At 46.1% G+C, this 25,563-nt stretch overlaps 1 protein-coding gene across 5 annotated transcripts in view; it reads left to right on the top strand.

Moving 5' to 3' along the window:
- Positions 1 to 9,122: 9,122 nt before the first annotated feature.
- Positions 9,123 to 25,563, top strand: part of ATN1 (atrophin 1) — a 36,462-nt gene continuing 20,021 nt past the window's right edge. For 3 of the 5 annotated variants that reach the window (XM_066601252.1, XM_066601253.1, XM_066601249.1), the window contains exon 1: positions 9,123 to 9,382. The gene's annotated coding sequence lies outside the window, so the exon portion shown is untranslated. Of the gene's footprint in view, positions 9,383 to 9,667; positions 9,852 to 25,563 lie in introns of those variants that run through there. The other 2 variants (XM_066601250.1, XM_066601251.1) reach the window with 2 other exon arrangements.

Here is a 25,563-nt window from a genome sequence, read left to right as displayed (position 1 = left end):
CATATATATAACAAAAACATAGTACATTTAGCCAATACACATCAAGTTAACACCCCAACATGCCTCCTCCAAACAGGTGATCTTAACTACATGATAGAGCATGACAAGATGAGGGGCACTGGCATCCATACCATCGGCAGTAGTTCACAGGACTACCCTAGAGATTGTGCCCATTCTCTAGCCTTCGCTCTATACACTCCTGATCACCAATCTCCCTTCAAAGTTTTGCATTTCTTGCCTTGTCCCATCCATCACTTTTATAGTTCAATATCGCCACCTGCTGTCTGATAAAGAATACTGCACGTCCTTTCTGTATATACATTGGTTGTGAGCCAACAGTGGTGGTGACCAGCTTATTACATTATGTGGGTCTTAAGAGTGGACCACAGCATCTGCTAAGGCCTGTACAATACATAGCTGCCCGCAAGTACAGGCCACACCCTCATAATGACCGTCAAAGTGCCTCCATTGGATGCCATCAATGTACTTCTATTACCAGTACCAGCAGACTGCCCCTCAGAAACAGCAGATTCACCAATGGTGCCATGAAAATGCCTCCTCCACTAAACAATACCCCTGTCCTTTACTTTACCATAGAATTTCTGATGCTTGTAGCCACCACAAGGGGGAGCTCACTGCATACAGGAATGACCTAGATTTCTGCATTACTGATTACTAATATTATGTGGTGTGGTTGTATCTCAGTCACAATTATAGATACACAATGTATATAGACAGCTGTACTGCTCATCATCCACAGTGCAGGCTGAGAAAGTAAGTGAACCTCTGTATTACTGACTTCTCCAAGAGCTAATTAGGAAAGGGTGTTTCAGTTAAGGAGAAAGGTATCATATCTACAAGATTACCTGGTTTCTCTTTCTAAGAACAATCACACTTTGCTCTACTGACAAACACGGTACCAAATGTTTTTTTCATATTAGTTAAGGAGATGAGATTGGAAATATGGTATCACAGGTGCTTTGTCTATTAAATAAAGGCACACAAAGCCTGGTTACTGTCAAATCCATTCTTATCAAGAAAGACTGGCTAATGTGATCCATCCCTCAATGTAAGCAACAGCCAGAAGACCGGTTCTAGAGATGCATAAAGCTGGAAAAAGCTGCAAAAGCGTTGCTAGTAACCTGGGTATACAGACCACATTATACTGGTAGTTAATGCAGAAATCCAGGTAATTCTAAAGGGTTCACTTACATTTTTTCTTGCAGGGGGCACATTGTCTTGCATATAGCGCATGCGATTTGATAGACACCCTTACTTTAAGGGCCCTATGCTGGGGAGAGGTTCACATTACTGTATAGATTTGTGATGAGCCAGCATGAATATGTAAATAGTAATTCCCAGTGCCCGCTTTAATTCAGATGGCAACCTGTGCAGAATTATTTTTGCCCCTCCGCCGTCATAATAAAAAAAACATATATAGTACACTGATGGGCAGTGTGCCTACATTCTGCTTTTGCAGAGAGTAGCATACCCACACCAGAAAAGGAACCAGTGAATATAGTACCAGAACCAAGCTGATATTGTAAATACTGCACTAGAATAAAGCTCATAACATCAATGAGGCACCAGAGCCAAGCTCATAACATGAATACCGCACAAGAACCAAGCTAATAACATAAATACAGCACCAGAAACTAGCTCAAAAGATACAGAACCAAGCTCATAACATTACAACAGCACCAGAAACAACCTCAGTGCATAACTACAGCAACAGAACCAAGCTTGCAACATATGTACAGCACCAGAACAGCTCAGTACATAAATACAGCACCAGAACCAATCACATAGCCTATATACAGCACCAGAACAAGCTCATAACATAAGCACGACACTGGAATCAAGCTCATAGCATAAATACAATACCAGAATTAAGCTCATAATAGACATACACCACCAGAACAAAGTTCATAACATAAATGCAACAACTGAAACAAGCTTATAATGTAATACAACACAAGAACAGCTATATACATAAATACAGCAGCAGAACCAAGCTCATAGCCTATATACAGCAGTAGAACCAATCTCAAAACATAAATACAACACGAGCGTATAGTGTTATGCAGCACTATAAACAAGCTCAGTGCATTAAAATAGCATCAGAACCAAGCTCCTAACATTAAGACAGCACCGGAAATAACCTCAGTGCATAAATACAGCACCAGAACAAAGCTTATAACATATGTACAGCACCAGAAACAACCTCAGTGCATAAATACAGCACCAGAGCCAAGCTTAGTACATAAATACAGCACCAGAACCAAGCTCATAAAATAAATATAGAACCAAGCTCATAACATTAACACAGCACCAGAAACAACTTCAGTGCATAAATACAGCACCAGTACTAAGCTTATAATATATGCACAGCACTAGAACAGCTCAGTACATGAATACAGCATTAGAACCAAGACCATAGCCTATATATAGCACCAGAACGAAGCTCATAACATATACACAACACCGGAATCAAGCTCATAGCATAGATACAGTACCAGAATTAAGCTCATAATAGACGTACAGCATCAGAACAAAGTTCATAACATAAATACAACAGCAGAACCAAGCTTATAACGTAATACAACACAAGAACAGCTCAGTACATAAATACAGCAGCAGAACCAAGCTCACTGTCTAAATACAGCAGCAGAACCAAGCTCAAAACATAAATACAACACAAGAAGCTTATAATGTAATACAGCACCACAAACAAGCTTAGTAGATAAATACAACACCAGAACGAAGTTCATAACATAAATACAATATCAGAAACAAGCTCATAACAGAAATACAGCAGCAGAACCAAGCTCATAGCTTAAATACAGCAGCAGAACCAAGCTTATAATGTAATACAGCACCAGAATAGCTCAGTGCATACATACAGCACCAGAACCAAGCAGATTTCCTCTGATGACACCAAGCTGGGCGAAATGTGTCCTAGTAGCTTGAGGAACTTTATTTAGCAGAGAACAAGTCTAGTAATGTGGCCCTGTAGTCTGCAGTAAACGGGCCCTTGTTATATGTGGGCATTGCACCCTGTGAACTGGAGGCTCGCTCTATGGAATAATAAATGGTACACTGGGATGCCTAGCTGGCTCACATTTGCCCTATTGAGCGTACTTTCTCTTGTATTGGTAGTGGTCTGGTTCCCTGGGGTCTTTTCTTTGTTTGCCCATAAAATACCGTATTTTTCGCTCTTTCAGATGCACTTTTTTTCCCACCAAAGCGGGGGGGGAAAGGTCGCTGCGTCCTACAGAGCGAATGTGCTGAAATTCATCACGTCCGCCATTTTTTCACGCGATCGCCAGTTTAATGTGCGACCGCGATTTAGTTAGCACGGTTGCGCGTCAAACTCGAGATTGCACAAACAAATGTATGATCAGTTATCGGTTTTCTCTCCTACCCACTGCCGCCCATACAAACCGCTGATTGGTGGTGACTGCCGGCGGGAACTGCTGCTGCTTCCCCACCTCCACCAAATGGCTTCTTTCCTTCCTCCTGTTGTGCACAAGCGCTGCTGTGACACGGAGCTCTAGTTTTTCAGACCTCTGCTGCTTCTTTGGCTCCGTCGCCCGGTACTATCCCCCGCGCTGTCCCTGGGTGGGTTCGAAATATTTTTTCCCTATTTTTTCCCCTCTAAAACGGGAGTGCGTCTTATGGAGCGAAAAATACGGTAAATACAGCTGCAGGATGAATCTCTGACATACAGCACCAGAACAAAGCTCTTAGCATAAATACAGTACCAGAACCAAGCTCATAATATAAATACAGCACTAGAACCAAGCTCAGTATATGGATACAATACCAGACCAACCTCATTCAATACATACAATAACAGCAGCAAGCTCAGCACAAAAATACAATGCAAACAGTAAGCTCAGTACATAAATACAGCAGCAGAACCAAGCTTGTAACATAAACACAGCACCAGAACTGAAGTCATAACATGAATACAGCTCCAGAACCAAGCTCCTGACATAAATATGGCAGTCAAACCAAGCAATTGTGTTGCAAGGGAGCCGATGGGCTGATAGTGGCACCTTGGAACTTCAGAGAGGAGGAGACAGAGCCACAAGGAGGATCATTCATGCAGCTCCACTGAGAAAGAAGATCATCCCTTAGGGCCGGGTGGTCCTAAGGGTGAAGATCACCCCCAGCCTACATACATCGGGTGCCTCCCCAGAAGCTGGTGGCTGTAACCCGGTGTGATCACACAGGTTGCACATAGCTAAGGTTGGCCATGGTAAGTAAGTCCATAATGGTTTTCAGTCCATGAATGTAAACAAGAATGCTCCCATTCACTGACAGCAAGCAGAGATCTTGAAATTGAAAGAAAAGATATAAAAATGTGCAGAAGCATTAAGCTCTTTTTTCATTCAACCCCTTTAATGGTATAAGCTGTGTAGCATTTCCCCTTTAACACTGACGTGCGGGCGTCCCCGTGTAATGCGATTCCTCGCTGGCCTCCTTCCAGACGTGAAGGTTTTTTTGTCCACTAGAACCGTATAATAAAGGCCTAAGGATAAGAAATCTTTGACTAATGAAGAAGACGGGGGACGTGAATATGGCAGAAGAATAGGAGGCCACGGCGGACATTTACATCAGCGCCTTACAGTAATGGGGGAGGGGTGCACATGGGATAAAGAAGATCTCTGATCCATTTGCTGTGGCGCTCTGTAGACTCCACGTGCCGCACTGTGAAGACGTCGGCAGGAGGAGGGGGGCGGCAGACTGCCAGGGGCCTAGTCAGGGTGACACTATTTAAATGTACTGACAGTGTGTTAAAAAACATATACATCATAGGAACAGTGGATGCTGGGAGGTGCGGGGAGCGGGCGGACGGAGCGCCGGGAGAGCGCCAGCCGTGAGGCGTCCCTGCACAACTAAATGCAGCTTTTATTTCTGCAACTGCACTGTAAGGCCGGTTTCACACAGCCGAGAAAATCACAGGAGATTTGTGCGTTGCGAGACGCATGAATATGATGCGATGCAGGAAAAATATTGCGGCATGTCCTATTTTCGGGTGTGCCCTCACATCGCCCATTGTTTTCAATGGTGATGGCAAAGCATCGCACCGCAAGTGCGATGTGCTGCAGGGTTAACACTCCGCAATCCCAGGATCGCCACTTCCGTAAGGTAATGTGCTTTAACACAGAAACGCCTCGCATTCGCGGGGACATCACATGTTGGAGAGCGCGACATCGGGCTGAGTTTTACGCCCAGATATCGCCCTCGTCCGTGTGAAATTAGCCCAGGGGCTCGCTCGCAGGAGCGTACGTGTGCAGCGTGTTAAGCACGCAAATTGTGCGCGCGTAATATGGCGTAAACGGAACCCATGCATCTCAATGGGCTTGTTCACATGTGAATAAACCCTTAAGGCTGAACCGCAGGTCGTTCTTCCATTGTTAATTCTGTTAGGTCGGCTGTAGAGATGAGCGAGCATTGCCCTTAGTGAGTACCTGCCCGCTCGAGAGAAAAGGTTCGGGTGCCGGCGCGGGGAAGCGGTGAGTAGCGGCAGTCAGCAGAGGGGAGCCGGGGGAGAGAGGGAGAGAGAGATCTCCCCTCTGTTCCTCCCCGCTCTCCACCGCAGCTCCCTGCCCGCCGCCGGCACCCGAACCTTTTGTCTCGAGCGGGCAGGTACTCGCTAAGGGCAATGCTCATCACTAGTCGGCTGCACATGGGCATATTTGCATTGCGGAATCTGGAGCAGGCGTCCGCCTCCAGATTCCACAGCAAATGCCGCCCATAGCATGAAAAAAGTGCACTTTTTCCTGCACTTGAGCGGAAATCAATTGCGATTTTCTGCTCGCAGCAGACGACTCCATTAAATTCAATGGAAGCCGTCCGACCGCGGCCCGTTCTCAATTAACATTGAGGACAGGTCGCAGATTCCGCATTACAGCCTAGCGATAGTGTGGGAAAATCTGTACTGCGCATGTCCGACAGCACGCCGGCCAGACCATCCGCAGTACAGAGAAGAAGAAAAGAAGACAGGTACGCGGGGTTTACCAGCCGGGCACAGGGTCAGATTCCACTGTGAGATCCCGGATCCGCCTCGGTCATGTGCCGCCGGCCTTATTCAGAGAGGGTCAACCGGTTTCGGAGCAAATATGGCCATTAAAAAGAAGTAATCGTGTTAAGGTGGCTTTACACGGCACAACCACCATGCGAATCGGCGCTCAACAGAGCGAATATAAGCGACCATTGTTCCATATGCTGAGCGAATATTCGCTGGTTGAATAATTATAATTATCATCTGGTATAGCCAACAACTTTGCAGGGTAATGTGACAATATTTTCCCAGGGTCAAAGCAGGACAGAGGGGTGTGGTCAGGGGCGGGGCTTATCACAACCTATGATTTTACCTCCATCTTTATAAAAAGAACAGGGCTGTTTCAAAAATGACAGGGAGGACCGCACCCACTGCATTTCGGCATCTAATAAACACCAAAATCTGCATAATTGGTGCAGATTTTAACTGCAAATCAGCCGCGTATCCACAGCTGATTTCATACTATGTGGCGCTCCCCCTCACCTCCTCCGAAGGCTTCCTATTATCAGCGCTCCCCGGCTTCCAGCAGCCTGTAGTGGCCTCACCTGACCAGCAGCGCCACACCTGACCACGCTGCTGGGAACCAGAAGCCATGGAACGCCAACAGCGGGAAGCCTTCGGAGGAGGTGAGGGGGAGCGCCACATAGTATGAAATCAGCTGCGGGTACGTTTTGGAATGTCATCTCATTTACAAATCTAATAAGCAGATGCTTAACTCATGCAGTTTATGCTTGATATGTAGTTGGACATTTGTAACAGTCTCAGTCATGGCCCGTACTGATGTGTATGTGTGGTCCTGAAGCCAGACCTGGTGGCCATTTGGATGGTATAAAGTAGCGGGGCACCATGACGGGCAGGACTTGTGCATCGGTGGATGAATGAGAAGACACAATCTGTCCTGCAGGGTATTGCTGAATGAGGTATAAAAGGCGGGTTGTGGTATGCAAGTTGTTATGTAATCATGGTGAGGAGGAGCACAAGTAAAGGCCCATTTAAACGCAACGATTATCACTCAAAAGATGTCTTTTGAGCGACTTTTGAACGATAATCGTTGTGTCATTTACAGCGCAAGATGAGCGATCACCTTGCGCTGTGAGCGGAGAATGCAGAAGACAAGCGGGGTGTTCCCGCTTGTCTTCTGCATCCAGCTGTTTTCTGCATGGAGCGCCCGGCTGTTTTACAGCTGAGCGCTCCGTGCGGGTTATGGAGAACAGAGCTGGACAGCTCTGTTCTTCATACCCAGCCTGTCATCAGGGAGAGGGATACAGCTTTAGGGTTCATGCCCAAGGGCCGTGATGGGCTCCGCAAGCGGCATACCACAGTGGAGTCCGTCACGGTTCCCCCCCCCCCCCAAAATCCCAATACTCACCTCGGGATCCGCTGTGCAGCACCCACATGACATGCCGGTGCGCATGCACAGTACAGCGCATGACGCGCTGGCAGTGTCATATGATGCGGCCGGTAGTGGGTCGAAGGCCAAATACAGACGACCGGGTCGGATTCCGATTGCGCTGAAATAGGACATGCCGTGATTTTGTTATCGCGCGAGTTTCCCGCTATCAAAATCACGGCAGCCTGCATAGGATTGCATAAACCAATGCAATCCTATGGCAGCATGCAACTGTGGAATTTCCGCCCGTGTGGATTTGAACAAACTGGAGCAACCGATGCCAGGCAGCTGCTGCCAAGGCAAATAGTATTATAGGGGGCATCAAAAGAGGTCTAGGTTCACATGACAAGAACTTTGCTCTTCCTCTTTACAAGTCACTGGTCAGGCCACACATGGAACATTGTGGACAGTTTTAAATATATCAGAGCTTCGGATACAAAGGTGGGCAACTACAGTAATAAATGGAATGGGCGGACTACAATACCCAGAGAGGTTATCAAAATTGGACTTATTTAGTTTAATAATTATGTATAAATATATCGGGGGGCAATACAGAGATCTCCCCATCATCTATTTATACCCAGGACTGTAACAAAGGGGCTCCCTCTACGTCTAGAATAAAGGAGGTTTCTCCACCGACATAGAAGGGGGTTCTTTACTGTAAGAGCAGTGAGACTGGAACTCCCTGCCTGAGGATATGGTGATGGGGAACTCCCTACAAGAGGATCTGGATGCCTTTCTTGAGCGACACAACATTACATGTTATAATCATTAATAACTTCATGCGAGTTGATGATCCGGGGATGATTCTGATTGGAGTCTGGAAGGATTTTTTTCCCCCTAAAATGATGAAAATTGGTTTCAACTATTTTTTGCCTTCCTCTGAACTAACTTTGCAGGATGATAGGCTGAACTGGACGGACATTGGTCTTTTTTCAGCCTCACACACTATGCTACTATGTGGTGAATTAGAATAATTGCAGTTTTTGCATCATCTCTGCAGTACATCTGCTCTAAAATCGATGCTAATCAAACAATATCACCTGTTACAATAGCACGGCGGTGAGCATGAGGCCTTCCACACGCCACGGCGCCGCACACACGTACACCCTATGTTATACCTAGCACGCACACAGTTACTTTCTAGTCCTGCAGATAAATCCCCCCCCCCCCTTTTGTGTTAGAAATTACAGGAAGAGCAGGGGGAGAGAAAAGCGAGGAGGGGGCGAGACATCTAGAGGGAGAATGAAAACATTTCTGTCGCTGTGACCTCTCTCTCCTCCCTCTTTTACATATGGAGGAGACATGAGACATCTTAGGCCCCTAACTTTGCAGCAAGACTCCCCCAAATCTATCCAGCTTGTCTCTGCGTGACCCCCCTCCCCTCTCCGGTTTTGCTTCCTTGCTGCTGTTTTCTGAGACCTCAAGGAAGAGAGTAACAGAAAGAGAGAGAGGTGAGAGAGGGAGGGTTGGACAGACAGAGAGACGCAGAGAAAGAGAGGGAGGTAACAAGGCAGGGGGAGTAACCAGCAGGAGGGGGAGGGAGCAGTTTAGGAGGGGGGGAGGAGGAGGAGGTAAAAAAAAATTTTTTTTTTCGTCTTTTGTGGGATTTTCACTGCACAACGGATTAAAAAAAAAGGCAAAAAAAAAAAAAAAGCTTTCTCTTTTTTTTTTTTATTCTTTCTGCCGTGTGGCTGCTTTTCTCGCCTGCGCACCCCCCTTTTCCTTTTTGGCCTGAGCTAGCATCGCAGGCACAGAAACCCTCGGCACAATGATTCGTTGGGGCTCCCATGGCGATGTTCCGCTTGGCCCTGGATAATTGCGAACGTCTCCTTCGGAGGGGTCTGGAATGCTGCAGATTTAAAGGCGAGAGGTACATGAGGAATCGCAGCTTCCTGCGCCCCGAATCCTTTTGTTAGGTGGGTGCCGCTGTGCGCTTGTTCTGGATCCTTCCAAGAGATTCGGGAAGCTGAGATTGAGACGGAGGTGTAAAGGGATTTACACACACATACACACACGACACGCGTATCTATGAAGGAGGGGGACGCAGGCGACGCGCTACATGACACACGTATGAAGCCATTGATCACGGAGAGGCATTGAACATACAGAGATATAAAGCTCGCTGCAACAGCAAGTATTTTCGTTGGCCATTATCATATCTACAAGATTACTTGGTTTCTCTTACGGTGGGGGAACAATCACAAGATACACATACACACACCCCCTCCTGTGGGATCCCCTCCATGTACACACCCCCGGCACCAACATACACAACTGCGCAGTACACATGGAGGGGTAACTCGTGCACTCACTAATCTGCCCCGATGCTTAACAGCTTGCAATCTACATGGAGAGAACACGGGAGAGGCCTACGAAGGGGAGCAGGTATTGCTAGATTTTTGGATTACTGCTTGTAATTAAATGCTTACTGTCTCTTTAAGAAGTACTAACCTATTCCTCCATGATATATATATATATATAGAGTCGAAAATAGAAATCGGTTGATCTCGATTTCCGTGACTATGTGTACGATGCCAGGATTGGATTATGTAATGAAAATGTTTAATCGTCTATGTACCCACCACGTTATATCGATGATATATCTCTATATGTTGATGGTTATACAAGGGTTAATGTATCTATATGTTGATGGTTATACAAGGGTTAATGTATATTGCTTCTTGCGGTGACCGAGGTCAGATAAGGTTTGCTGGAGTTGTGACTGATGCTATAAGGAATTGTTATGTCAGAATATAAATAATGTTCCCGGGTTAATATAAGTCCTTGACTCGTCCCCTTCTTGTTCAGCCCTTATTTTAGTTAGATCAGTGTCTGGGAAAGCTGAGTGACAATCAATATGGCCGCTGTCACCGTTCCCATAGAGACGGTTACCCAGCTTTCCTGCACTCCTGAATGGCACATCCGTCTTGCCATTCCTCTTGTATCTCTGGGGCTTTGCTAAGGTCCATATGATGAGTGTCATAGAATATTCCTACTAATGATTAGTATATGTTAGTACATTATATTCGGGGGCGATATCGATCGCACCATAAATGACGGAGTTGCGTGATATTTTTTTCTGTTTGAACTGTTGCTGTATGGAGAAGAGTGGGGTGCTATCGAAAAACTGAAAACGGGGTCCCTCCCTGCTGTTGGCTAATTTTCTCGTGAGAGGAGGGGCCGACTCTTGTTGGTCGTCTCGTCACCCTCGTTTGCTAATGTGGCGATGCCTGTATAATGGGGGTTCAGATTGCTCATAGGAAGCCGCGCTGCCTCGTTTGAAGACTCTCTGTATACACTAGTGTATGTACGGTATGTAAAATGCAGTTCAAGATGTGACTGGTGGGGGAACCGGTGGCCATGTCTGCACCGAGCCCCAAATCGTGGTAGTCCTGTTCTCCATTTTTGATGTAGAGGTGACCATTCATATGGATAATCACTCTGCGCTGAAGTCACTGGGATTGATGGAGATCTCCAATCTCTGGAGCCCCCACCTATCCTGGATGAAAAAGAGGGGCCCTGTATTTCATTCTCAAATGGGGAAGCGGACAAAAATGTAAAGACACTCTGACTATCCAGTGCTCACATAGTTCCATGAGAGTGCCTGCCTCTCCTTTAAGAAAGAGAAGGAGGACTCCCTTGTTCTCAGGACCATGGGGGGCATAGTGGCAAAGCCCCCTCCCTGATCAACAATGGAGGTTCTGACAACTCCTATCAGAGGCATAACTTGAAGTTTCAGGTGCAAAATATATCACAGCCCCCCCCCCCCCCCCCCCACCACCACCACCAGTGGTGGCACTTCATGTCTACTGCTGATATCTTCATATTGGGTTGGAGGACCTTTTGGAGCTTCTCAGGCTCCATGGCTGTGGTGCACTTCCTATAGTTATGCTCCTGTTATTAAAGCGGGACCACATATTTATGGTCACCTCTACATAATGTATGGCGATCAGGACCCCTTCGTTCTTGAGATCAGGGAGTCCCAGCCACCTACAATTTATGACCTTTCTTGTTAAAGTTAATAACTGGAAAAACGTCTGGAACTTTTTGACGCTATCGAGTATATAATAAATAATATACAACCCGTCTTGTCAAACCAAATAGGTGATTGGCTGATTGTTTCCTCTTTTTATTGTGTATTATGGATTGAAGAGTCACATTATAGGAATTTATGATAGTTGATGCGCTTGGCCTTGTCAATGTAAGCCAAGTTGGGGGCAACAACTGAAACTGGAGGGGCCAAAACGATCTATAAAGTAAATGGATATGTCGCTGTTGCTGAGCAGAAAAGTCTTGTGATGCGACTAGAGATGAGCGAACGTACTCGTTTAGGGCGATTTCGCAATCGAGCACCGCTTTTTTCGAATAACTGACTACTCGGGGGAAAAGATTCTACTCGCCGGGGGTGAGCGGGGGGTTGCAGAGGGGAGTGGGGGGGGGGGGGAGAAAGAGCTCCCCCCTGTTCCCCACTGCTACCCCCCGGCGCCCCCGAATCTTTTCGCCCGAGTAGTCAGTTACTCGAAAAAAGCGGTGCTCGATTGCAAAATCGCCCTAAACGAGTACGCTCGCTCATCTCTAGTCACGACCATGTGGTCTGTTCTCGGCCCATCGGGCAGACTGATTTGCAAATTCTAAATCCATAGTACATGTGAATGCATTAAATTTTAAAATATGTTATTAGGGAAATTAAGCATCCTCCCCAACATCTAGAAGCTTGTACTTGCCTTTGTAAATGCTCACAAACCTCCGTTAAAGAGGTTGTCCGGGGTTAGAAAAACATGGCTGCTTTCTTCCAAAAACAGAGCCACCCTTGTCCATGTGTTGTCCGGTATTGCAGCTCAGCTCCCATTCACTTCAATGAAGCTGAGCTGCATTACCGCAAACAACCCTATGGACAAGGGTGGCTCTGTGTTTGGAAGAAAGCAGTCATGTTTTTCTAACCCTAGACAACCCCTTTAAGGTATGTTTACACTGGACGATTATTAGCCAAATGATCGCTGGAAATGGTGAATTTGAGCGATAGTCGTCCCATGTACAAGCAGCCGCCAACAGGGCATTGAGTGATAAATCGCTCATTTGTCGGAGTGGCTTGTTTTTTAGCTAACCGAAAAACCAAGTGACTGATGGGCCGTGTAAACAGGAGTTGCTCAGTCTTTGAGCGACTGCCTGTTTACTGTGACTGGAGGTGGGTGACCAGAAGAGATCTCTAGCTACTCTGCCTACATTCACAGAATGACTATTGCTCCTGTATAAAAGCACATGAGCGTTAGTCACTGGGGCAGCTGTCGGGCGCCAATCCACCTGACAGTTGCCCCATGTGAAGGGACCTTTCCTTTCCAGAAAATCTACTTGGAGTGAAATAGTAAACAAAAACCAGGGAGTGAGAGGGAGGAGGGAGATGCAGCTGCAGTTTCTCTCTTCCTGTGTCTGTGACTTTGCATGCTGTGAGAGGGGAGGAGGGACAGAAGTTGGGAGACGTCTGATTGGCTCAGACGGCAAATCCCAGCTCTGACATCACACCAGGAACAGCCCACTCATACATTGGGCATGGAAAATGCATTTTCAAAAGCGTATATCCTAGTGACGGATCCTTCTAGCTGTCTATCCCTTTAATGGTGTTATCTGGTAATTTATCACGCCATGTCTTTGCCCTTTTGTGTATATGTTTGTGTCTTCAGATATATTTTGTTATACCATGTCTGATGAAGAGGCCCGAGAAGCCTCTGAAGCTTGCAAATATATTTTTTTCTGGTATCACCTCTATAATACTTTTGTCTTTTTTATACTAGAGTATGTAACGTCACGTGGCATTATATGTTAATCAAAACTTCTTAAAGCAACCTTCTGGTTTCGGGACAAAATTCTGTCCCAGGACAGTAAGAGGAGGAGGGTATATTACCTGCAGTTGTTCCTCTCTGCCATCCCTCCAATCTGCTCGGTATGAGCCCTGTTCTCGGCCGTCCAAAACGGCTGCGCACTTTTCTATCTACCTAATGCACACTGTGTACTTCTCTCTGATTGTCCAGTGATGATCACGTGATCAGCTCTGGCCAATCAGAGTGTAGGTATATAATTCATTGGTAGTCTAACACTGCCAATGCACTGTGGGGATTAAGTAGGCTGAAAATTGTGTCGGCCATCTTGGAAAGCCGAAATCGGGACCTGAAAGCTGTGGATCAGAGGGACGACAGGGAAGAACAACTGCAGGTAATATACACTCCAGCCCCTCCTGTGCCTAAACAGAATTTTGTCCTGAAACTTGAGGATGCTTTAAGAATGATCTAGCATGGCGTCAGGCCTCCTTATAGTAGGGCGTCTTTTACATTCCATGATACAATAAAGCTACTTGATGGGGGCGTAAGAGAAGAGGTGCTTCTGCCTGAGGCGACAAGTGATAGGACACTCCCATACAAATTAGAAAAGTGCCAGGATGACTATATTTGCCAAAAAGCTGCCAACCTGCAGACAGGTAAAGGTGCTGCACCCATAGGCGTAACTAAAAGATGTTGGACCCCAATGCAAAATCTATAACAGGGCCGCTTCCTACCAGGTGCCATTTATAATACTGGTGCCTTCTTACGTGATAGAAGGAACTTTATGCCGCCGAAGGCTTCAGGGCCCCTATAGTTACGCCCCTGGTTGCAACAGGCAAAGTTGCCACCTTTCCTTATTATGATGTGCCTTTGCAAAAGAGAAGGTGCATTGAGAAGAATCATCCAGCTGACTGCACTATAGTACCCCCTTGCTTAGGGTAGATGATCGGTGGTGGTCTTTTGACATCAATCTTGCAACCTACAAGTCAACCCTAACTAGGAGAGCTGGACATCTCCATTCAAGTCTGTGGGACATAGGGAAACTGATGAGTTTGTTTTTAGCTACTTCTTGCAGCCTTCTCAGAATGGGGGTCACGGGATATTAGATTGGGAACCCATTGCCCAGTTAGGATTACTCTTTTAAGTCAATGATAGTCAACCTTTCTCTATCTCTCAGCTGTATGTATATTTTGGAATGCCAATGCTGTGCTCAGCAATCTGTCTCCCCACTTCTGCTCCCTCTCCCCTCTCGCAGCATGTAGACTCACAGACACAGAAAGGGAAACTGCAGCTGCATCTCCCTCCTCTCTCTAGTTTTTACTGTATTGCTTTAGATGGCATGTTTTAGTTTCTGAACATTTACATTGAACCTAGAGGCAGGGAAAAAGGAACTAGAGGCTGCTGAAGGTGAGGATGTCGCCTCTATCCCTGGCAAGATATATGACAAAGTTTCATGTATTTACATGAACGGCAATTATAATGATAGATGAACGTTACAAGTGTCCGATAAACATTATTAGTGAACGTTCAGATAATGTTGAACATGACTGATCATTGGCCCGAAATCACGTAGCGCTAGACTCAATGTGCCTCGTGGTGAAATATCCATCCAAACACAGAGAGATTACACAATAACAATCGGCCTCATAAAAACGGAATGTCTTATGATTGATCATTATGGATGGTTTTAGTATTGTAGAAGTAACAATTATTATTAACGTCCGCCGTTTATGATCGGATCGTTAAAGGACCACTAAACCTAAATTCAGAAGCTTATAAAAATCTAGCAGTTTTATACAGAGGAGCGACTGATAAAAGACCCACATGTGGATGTGAAATGTCTCTGGAGGATCTCAGTACTGCGAGGGGGGGGGGGGGGGGCTTTCTCTTCTCAATCATCCCATTGAGCCAACCTTAGAAGGCTGATAAGAGGGAACAATAGATTGCATGTCTATAACAGCATAATATAGTATATATACATATAATAATATACTGTATAATAAGTTCTGCATCTATCTAGTTGGGTTTCAATCTTTGATGATTTACTATATCTCTGTTTCCTGTCAGTGAATGCATCAGTGGTTTTATATGGTACATGCACTGTATTGCAGAGACGTTTGGGGACTGTTTGTGGTTATCAGGCTATTTTATGTGACTGTCATTTGGCAGTGTGTATTATATTTAGACACTGTATGGCCCTGTTATTTAGTTGTTCTATGGCACTATTATATGTACTGCGTATGGCGGTACTATTTAGGATAAATATATTGCAGTACTATGCGGACACTGCATGGTACTGCTCATTATGCTCTGTACTGTAGTGTTTATAGGCTTGTTCTCCCTGATTGTGTTAGGATCTGTAACTTTTCAGTATATATACAGCTGACTGAATCTTGCTCAAAAGCCGAGATGCTACAGAGCAATAGTAGTTGGGATGCTGCAGGGCAGTGGCATGAGGGATACTGCAAAGTACCAGCACTAGGGATGCTGCAGGGTAATGGCACAAGGGATGTTGCAAGGCAACTGCACGAGGGATGCTGCAAGGTTCCAACACTAGGGATGCTGCGAGGTACCAACACTAGGGATGCTGCAGGGTAACGGCACAAGGGATGTTGCAAGGCAACGGCATGATGGATGCTGCAAAGTACCAGCACTGGGAATGCTGCAGGGTAACAGCATGAGGGATGCTGCAGGGTAATGGCACTAGGAATGCTTGAGGATAACAGTAGAGTAACCTTGGTTGCAGAGTATCAGCAGTACGGGGGATGCAGGGTGACAGCTGTAGGGAGGCTGCAGGGTGACAGCAGTAGGGAGGCTGCAGGCCTGGGAGTATGTATAGAGGGTGTGGTCGCACATGGGCCCAGGAGCCCTAGGGGGCCCATAAAGTCTCTCTTCCCCATATTGCAAACTAATACTATCAATGAAGATTTATAGTTGGGGGCCCAGTTCCAGATTTTGCACTGGGGCCCAGCAGCTTCAACTTATGCCTCTGGTTGCAAGGTGACAGGATTAGGGTGCTGCAGGTACCAGCAGTAGGGATGCTGCAGAGTAATGGCACTAGGGATGCTACAGGATAACAGCAGTAGGCAGAATGTAGGGTAAAGTACGCAGCAGAGTAACATGAGTTGCAGATTATCAGCAGTAGGGAGGCTGCAGGGTGACAGCAGTAGGGATGCTGCAGGATAACTGTAGTAGGGATGTTGCATGATAACAGTAGCTGTTATGCAGCAGAGTACCCTTGGTTGCAGGGTAACAGCAGTAAGAATGCTGCTGCCTAACAGCAGTAGAAATGCTGCAGGGTAATAGAAGTAGAGATCCTGCAAGGTAATAGCAGTAGGGAAGCTGCAGAGTAACAGAAGTAGTAATCCTGCAAGGTAACAGCAGTTGGGAAGCTGCAGGGTAACAGCAGTAGGGAAGCTGCAGGGTAACAGAAGTAGGGAAGCTGCAGGGTAACAGAAGTGATGATCTTGCAAGGTTACAGCAGTAGGGAAGCTGCAGGGTAACAGCAGTAGGGAAGCTGCAGGGTAACAGCAGTAGGGAAGCTGCAGGGTGACAGAAGTAGAGAAGCTGCAGGGTAACAGAAGTAGTGATCCTGCAAGGTTACAGCAGTAGGGAAGCTGCAGGGTAACAGCAGTAGGGAAGCTGGAGGGTAACAGAAGTAGTGATTCTGCAAGGTAACAGCAGTAGGGAAGCTGCAGGGTAACAGCAGAAGGGAAGCTGTAGAGTAACAGCAGTGGGTATGCTGTAGAGTAACAACAGTAGAGATGCCGCAGAACAACGGCAATAGGGATGCAAGTAAGGATGCTGCAGGGGAACTGGGTGAGGGATTCTGCAAAGTAACAACAACAGAGGTGCTGCAGAGTTACAAAAGCAGAGGTATTGGTAGTATAACAGTGGCAGAGATGCTGCAGGTCAACTGCAGTAGGGACGTTGTAGGGTACTGGCATAAGGGATGCTACAGGATAACCTTGGTTGCAGAGTATAAGCAGTAGGGAGGCTGCAGGGTAAGGCCGGTGGCACACGACCAGATTTGTATTGCGGACTCTGCGATCATCACCTGCGCAGACAATACACGGTATTCCACACCCATTGAAAGAATAGAACATTCGCATGTTCGCTCACATTGCGATTTCCGCTAGCGGATTTAAAATCGCAGCATGTTCTATTTTTCAGCGGGATCCACACGGTCCATCCGGATAGGTCACGGGTACCTGTGTCATCACCGAGCAACGGAGCAGGAAAAACAGAGATTATGGGGGAAAAAACTGTATTGCGGTCATCCGCAATACAGAAGAAGGCAAGTATGCAGAGTCGCCGGCCGCGGTCAGAGCTGGATTCCGCTGCTGGCTCCCACATGCGGAAACTGACCCGGTCGTGTGCAGCTGGCCTAAGGCAGCAGGCATGCAGCAGAGTAACAACAGCAGACATCCTGCAGAGTAGCCGCAGTAGGAATGCAGCGAGGTAATAGTAGCAGCGATGCTACAGAGTAACCATAGTAGGGATACTGCAGGGTAGCAGCAGCAGGGAGGCTGGTGCCATCGCAGTCATACATGCAGCATCCACCCCACTCAGACACCAGGTCTGAGGAATAGTTAAGGGTCCATCATAAAATAGTTGGTGCCAGGGCCGCGGTCTATAGTCTGGTTCACCATTCCTGGTCCATGCTCCACAACATCAAGTATAGAAGACCTTAGTGTCTGTACACAGCAATGCAAGGGGGACGGGACCTGGGATGAGTAGATAGAAGACAATCCAACTGCAGGTACCTTTGCAGCAGATCAAAGTCCACCAATTTATTTGGGTCATTTTCAATTTTTTGTTGATTTCATGTAAACATAATGTACAATTCAGGAATCCCTACAGCGGGGCTGGGCCCTGTAGCATTATGTGGGCACTAGAGATGAGCGAGCATACTCGCTAAGGGCAATTACTCGATCGAGCATTGTCCTTAGCGAGTACCTGCCCGCTCGGAAGAAAAGATTCGGCTGCCGGCGCGGGTGAGAGGTGAGTTGCGGCAGTGAGCAGGGGGGGGGAGAGAGGGAGAGAGAGATCTCTCCTCAGTTCCTCCCCACTCTCCCCCGCCACTCCCCGCCCGCCGCTGGCAACCGAACCTTTTCTTCCGAGCGGGCAGGTACTCGCTAAGGACAATGCTCGATCGAGTAATTGCCCTTAGCGAGTATGCTCGCTCATCTCTAGTGGGCACTGAATGGAGGTACAAGGCAATACATGACTTGGTCATTGGTATTATTTGGTCAGTGAAAGACAGTATTGCGTGGATACTGTAAGGTGTTATTATGAGGATACTAAATGGCAGTACTATTTGCATGGCCAGCCTTAGCTACGGGTTACTCAGGTCGCTGGCCACTAGCTTGTAAGCGGGACACCAGGCAGATGTAGGCTTAGGTCTACCCGTCCGGATGATCATCTTCCTCCATGCGGCAGCATCTTATGGAGCTATGTGAATCATCCCTCTCCTGGCTCTGTCTCCTCTCCTCTAGTTTTCTCAGCTACCACTGTCACCACAACACAATCACTTAGCTCTGGTGCATTATGAGCTTGGTGCTGGGGCTGTATTTATGTTAGGAGCTTGGTTTTGATATTTTTTCTATGTACTGAGCTTTGATCGTGCTGTATTCATGAGTTTGGTTTTGGTGTTGGTATCTTTGTTATAAGCTTGATTCTAGTGCTGTATTTATATATTGAGATCAGTTCTGGTGCTGTATTTATGTTATAAGCTTAGTTCATGCTGTATTTATGTTATGGAGTTGCTTTTGGAGTTGTATTTATATAATGAGTTTGGTTCTGGTGCTGTATTTATGTTATGGATTTTGTTCTGCCGCTGTATTTATATACTAAGCCTGGTTCTGGTGTATTAATGTCATGAGCTTGGTTCTGGTGCTGTATTTATGTTATGAGCTTAGTTCATGCTGTATTTATGTTATAGGGTTGGTTCTGGAGTTGTATTTATTTAATCAGTTTGGCTCTATTGCTGTATTTATGTTATGGATTTGGTTCCGGTGGTGTATTTATATTATGGATATATTATATTATGGATTTGGTTCTGGTGCTTTATTTGTTATGGATTTGGTTCCATTGCTATATTTATATTATGAATTTGGTTCATGTTATGAGCTTAGTTTATGCTGTATTTATTTTATTGGTTTGGTTCTGGTGATGTAATTATGTACTGAGCCTGGTTCTGGTGCTGTATTTATGTTATGAGTGTGAGAATACTGCCATTTTGCTTTTTTCTGTACAAGTAGAATGCAGCGGCCATGCAGTATATATTGGTTTTTTTTTTAGGGAGGGGGGTAAAAAAATTCTGCACGGGGTGCCCTCTACTGTATGGCCGACTCTGATGATTTGTATGCTGTACAGAGGTATTCCTCTGAATTGTACGGATATAAACATTTGGGATCACAGTTATGAGTGTTGAAAGCGCTTTAAAAACTACTAGAAAACGGTCTAAAATGCCCGGCAGGCGGGGGGTCCTTATCTTGCTTTTTGATGAACTACCTGAGGCTGATTCAAAGACTTTCCTATGAACAGCTCACGCCAGCCATTAATTTTATGGGATTTTATCTCACCAGCACTTCCGATTAAAGAAACACTCCAGTAAAAAAGTTTTAAAATTTCCTATCTCATTAAGTATCTCATAGGAATGTATAGAGAGACGGACTTCCGATCCACAGCAAAGTCAAAGTGCCGGTCCATGATATAGCCAAAAGACAGGATCGGAGTTGCGACAGCTGCGAGTTAAACGCCCCTTTTCTGCTGGCAGCGCGGCGACATCCACTTTAGGATTATGCGTTCGGTCATCGTAGGCAGATTGGTTGCCTTACATCCAATGGTTAGAAAGCTAAATAGGTACTCTACCCAAAGTGGAGTACCTATGCGCCAAATTTTTACACTTTTGCGACAAATGTTTCTTGACCCTTTTTTATTGGCCGCAAAGCTGAACATAATACATCCACATTACGGACATATACAAATGCGCTCATCTGAAGGAGCCCCTAGGCGGTATTCATTTAACGTGGAAAAGGCGCAGTCAAAACCGTGTTGGGAAAACAATGCACGCTTTTGCCGTGATTTTCAATGCAGTTGTGGTTTTTATCACGATGACATTGGAAAGCGCACCGAATCTTCGCTCACACGTGTGCGGTTTTGACCGCACCTTTGGCCTTATTCACGGAAACGATTTTGGTGTGTGAAGAACTGACTAATTTTAATGGGTGCGTGTCCATATTGTATAGGTATGCAGCGCTTGTATCTATTTTTTACTTCCATGTCATCCGATTTTATCCCGTGTAAAAAAAAGAAGGAAAGCGGCCCAGTTCTTTTTTCTAGCGTCGCTTGGCAACAATCTGTGAAAAACGGAGCGCGCAGGGATATCAATCCGAATGCACTCGTTAGGGTTTTTTGCACACCTATTGACTTGAATAGGCATCTGCTGTCTGAGAAATCGGACCAGAATACGACATGATCACCTGTCCGTGTAAAATAAGGCATATTCCTATTGACTGTAACAACATATATGCGCTGTGAACAAGGTTGATTTGCGCGCATAGTGCTGTATTTTTTGCGCACGCAGGGCCTCTTCACATTTGTATACGCCCTAATTTAAAATACTATTTAGCTTAATGAGGTCCAGATGTGTTCTCTTTTATACTGAATTGCGCACTGCATGTTTCTGCGTTTTGCGTGTGCGTTTGTGCAACTCCCATAGACTTCTATGGGGCCCATGGTGCGCAAATGGGCAGTAAAATAGAGCAGGTCCTATTTTTTTCTGTGCTTGCAAAATACGGAAATGAGAATGAACCCATTGAAATCAATGGGTTCTGTTCCCTGGGTATTGTGTGGGCAAATACGTTCGTGTGAAGGGGCGCTAATGGGTACATGTGCTGTCTGAGTGCAGTCAGTTGCAAACACGGAAACAAGTGGACTAGATTTAGTCCCGTGTAACCACACCATGTGAATACTACTTTAGGCTGGTGATTCACGAGCAAATCCCAAACGCGTTTCTACATCCATAATACGGAAGAGCGTCCCAGCCTGACAGCCGGTCTTCTGACCAAGAAATCCGAACATTGCAACCAGGGTAGATCATGAGTATCAGATCGGTGGTGGTCCGCCGCCCAGGACTCCCGCCGATCAGCTGATTGTAGAGGCCGCAGTATTCATATGAGTGCAACCTCTTCTCAGGCATACGATGTCACAGTCATTCATCACGTGGCTCAAGTGAATTGGACCGAGCTGCAGTACCAGGCACCACTGCTATACAATGTATGGCGCTGTGCCTGGTAGGCACTGAAGAGGCTGTAGCGATTACCCAAGTGGCTGATCCCCACCAATTAGATATTGATGACCTATTCTAAGGAAAGGTCATCAATAGTAAAGTCCTGGACAACCCCTTTAAAGCAACCTTCTGTTTCAGGACAAAGAGTGAGGGGGTATATATTTCCTGCAGCTGTTCTTCTCTGCCAACCCTCCGGTTCTGGGTCCCGTTTTTGGCTATCCAAGATGGCAGATACAATATTCAGACTACCTAATCCCCACAGTGCACTATATATGCTCACTGATTGGCCAGAGCTGCTCACTTGATCAGCACTGGCCAATCAGAGAACAGTACATAGTGTCTACTAGGTAGTCAGAAATCTGTTTCAGCCATCTTGAACAGCCAAAAATGGGTCCTGGAGACAACATATTAGAGGGGTGGTGGAGAAGACCAGGGGAGGGACAGGTAATATACTCCTCTTTCCCTCCTGTCTGGGTCACAATTTTGTCCTGAAACCAGAGGACTACTTTAAGTATATAGATGTGTGCATATAGCTTTCGCAGTCATGTACACAGCCGTACGACGACTGTTTTGTACCGCTTGGCTTCCATAGAGATGCATGAGGCGCCTACTGTACCTGTGTGCCTCCGGTTTCATACAGAGAAGTTTCTGTTGAAGTCGTACAGAAAGTAAACTGGCGGACGCGACTGGATAGAGATATAAGAAAGCAGGGGGGGATAACTGTAAACACAGCGCCGTAGCGAGGCCTCATACTGCGGCGTGCAGCGTGGTAAGCCCTAAATGAGGGCACCACTATACTTACTCAGCAGGACCATTCAGATATAGCATTGTGCGCAGCAGACGCCTCCATGTGTTACTTCTTCATCTAGGGACTGTTTGAGAAACAAATCCGCGTTTTAGATAGGAAAGTTAGTAAATATTCGCTGCACCCAAACCGTAGGTTTGCCGACCCTCTCTGAGAACTGTGCAGTACTCAATCAATAACATGGGAAAACTGCACTGAGCGGCTCTACACCTGCAGAGGACGCTCTTCCTCCAAGGCTCGGCTATCGCCAGTGCAGCTCATCTACGGCAACCAGTCCTGTGAGCCACCGGAGTATAGGAAGGGTTCACATAGTTCTGATATGAATACCAGCAGCCGATGAATGTTCCATGTAGGCTGAGTTTCCACGGCGCAATTTTACCGCATTTCTGCAACGTTTTTGATGTGTGTTATTGCACTCAAACGCAGGCTGAAAACCGTAGTCGTGTCACCATGAATCACCGTGGTTTTGCTATGCGGTTTTCAGCTGAGCGACTTCTACAGGTAAATTTCAGTTTGCTTACCCTGTAGAGTCCACTCGGCCGAAAACCGCATCGCAAATCCACAGTAATTTTCGGTAAATTGCATACATGTCAGATTGCATTTTGAGTGCAATTAAAGGAAAAAATTCAGTCCCGGGTCTGGAGAGGGATAAAATACACGCAAATGCTTTTCTCTGCTGCCCCTCCAATCCACCATTTCTGGGTCCTGCTTTTGGGCAGGACCCAGATTACCTAGTCCCCACAGTGTTAGACTACTTCTGCACTATTCCTGCTCTCTGATTGGCCAGAGCTGTTCATGTGATGGGCACTAGCCTATCAGAGAATGGTGCAGTGTGCATTAATTAGACAGTTAGAAAATTGCTCCAGCAATCTTGGTTGGCTGAAAACAGGGGCTGAATTTTGTTCTCAAACCAAAGGGTCACTTTAAGACTTAAAGGGGTTGTCCCGCGAAAGCAAGTGGGTCTATACACTTCTGTATGGCCATATTAATGCACTTTGTAATATACATCGTGCATTAATTATGAGCCATACAGAAGTTATCAGAAGTTATTCACTTACCTGTTCCGTTGCTAGCGTCCTCGTCTCCATGGTGCCGTCTAATTTTCAGCGTCTAATCGCCGGATTAGACGCGCTTGCGCAGTCCGGTCTTCTTCTTTTCTGAATGGGGCCGCTCGTGCCGGAGAGCGGCTCCGTGTAGCTCCGCCCCGTCACGTGCCGATTCCAGCCAATCAGGAGGCTGGAATCGGCAATGGACCGCACAGAAGCCCTGCGGTCCACCGAGGGAAAAGATCCCGGCGGCCATCTTCACCAGGTAAGTAAGAAGTCACCGGAGCGCGGGGATTCAGGTAAGCGCTGTGCGGTTTTTTTTTTAAGTCCCTGCATCGGGTTTGTCTCGCGCCGAACGGGGGAGCTGTTGAAAAAAAAAAAAAAAACGTTTCGGCGCGGGACAACCCCTTTAAGGGCTTATTTAAATAGACGTATGCAATTTGGGAGTTTTCACAGCGTCTGTATATGCATATGGTCACTATTACTACTGAGGCCAATATAGGGGACACTTACTACGAGGACCAATATAGGGGACACTATTACTACTGGGACCAATATAGGGGACACTATTACTACTCGGACCAATATAGGGGACACTATTACTACTGAGGCCACTCTGCACAAGGCAGCATTCGGAGGGGGTGAGGTGGAGCGCCGCATAGTATGAAATCAGCTGCGGATACGCGGTTGATTTCCAGTCAAAATCTGCAACAATGGTACGGATTTTGACAGTTTTTTGGATGTGGAAATGCTGCAGAATTTGATCCCCGTCATTTTTGGAAATGGCCCTGTACTTTTTATAACGACAGACGTAAAATCATACGTTGTGATAATCTCCGCCCCCTGACCACACCCCTCCGTCCCGCTTTGACCCTGGGAAAATCTAGTCACCTTACTTTAGTCACCCAAGCCTGTCCGATTTCTGGTCATGAAAAAGTGATTTTAATGCGCGTGTATGTCTGTCTGACATCCGTATGTGTTGATTCTTTTACAGTCCGTGTAAAAAAAAAACGCATGTCTGTATAGCCCCATGACCCCTGTGCGTAGTCAGTTGCAAATATGGACAATACACAGGCGTGAAAATCACTTGTGTGGGCTAAACCCTAACATGACATATTGTAGGAAAGTTGTAGAAACACCGTAAAAATACACTGCAAAAACCTTGCGGAAATCCAGCTGTGAGGTCAATGGGGCCTACAAGTCTGTAGCGCCGTGTTTATCCCGCTGCGCACCACTTTATTCTTGTGGTTTTCCGCCATTGGCTCATGTGAGACAGGATGTAAACGCAGACGCAGTTTTGGGCTTGTACGTACATTGGCGAAAGGTGAAGGACCGCATGACTAGATGTGGATTTTACTCCAGCATTCAGCTATATCCAATATATAAAAATGCCATGGAATCTCCGTACAGATTTGCGCAGCGTTTGGAAAAGTTTTTTTTTTTTTTCTTTTTTAATCTGCATGATTTGGTGCGGACTTTCTGCTGTGGATTTCCCTGCTTCTCTCTCCGGATTTGCGGCTGAAATGTTCCTGTACGTGTGCACGTATTCTTGTGATGAGTGTCCGTGCGAGCTGCACTCCTATTAAGACACTTTTTGGCGATTCCAGTATTTTGGCGGAAAAATCTAGGTATAATAAATATGGCGTAGAAAAAAACGATGGTAACCTCCCAGCGTCCATCAGTAGTCTGAAATGTTCTAACTGATATGTACAAAGGGCACACGTAATTATAGGCGCCGAGCCAGGTCTCCGTACTAAAGTGGAATGTTTTGGCTAACACATAACCTACCTTATTGTAACCAGTGCAAACATTAAATGGCTATACAAGGATATGATGTAAATAGGCATATACAGCACCTCCCCAAAATATGCAAATGCCACCCGACTATATATTTAATCTAAAGGATCAATAGAAATCCAAAAGATCATATTCATGAATCAGACCTTTAGGAAACCTTGCGTCTAGCTTCAAAATCCTAAAGGCTTCCCTGGCGAGAAGTTTATGAACCCCCTCCCCCCCCGAGCGGGGCAAAGTACTTTCTCAATGCCAATGACCCTTAGGGCTTCTTCACACGAGCGAATGCGCAAAAACGCTCGCCGCAGTGAACAAGTTTGGATTATAAACATTTGCACACACC

The sequence above is a fragment of the Eleutherodactylus coqui genome, chromosome 4, assembly GCF_035609145.1.
Source record: "Eleutherodactylus coqui strain aEleCoq1 chromosome 4, aEleCoq1.hap1, whole genome shotgun sequence".
In the NCBI taxonomy this organism is placed as follows: Eukaryota; Metazoa; Chordata; class Amphibia; order Anura; family Eleutherodactylidae; genus Eleutherodactylus; species Eleutherodactylus coqui.
The sequence above is the reverse complement of the archived record's forward strand: the minus strand, read 5'-3'. Positions and strand labels throughout refer to the sequence as shown.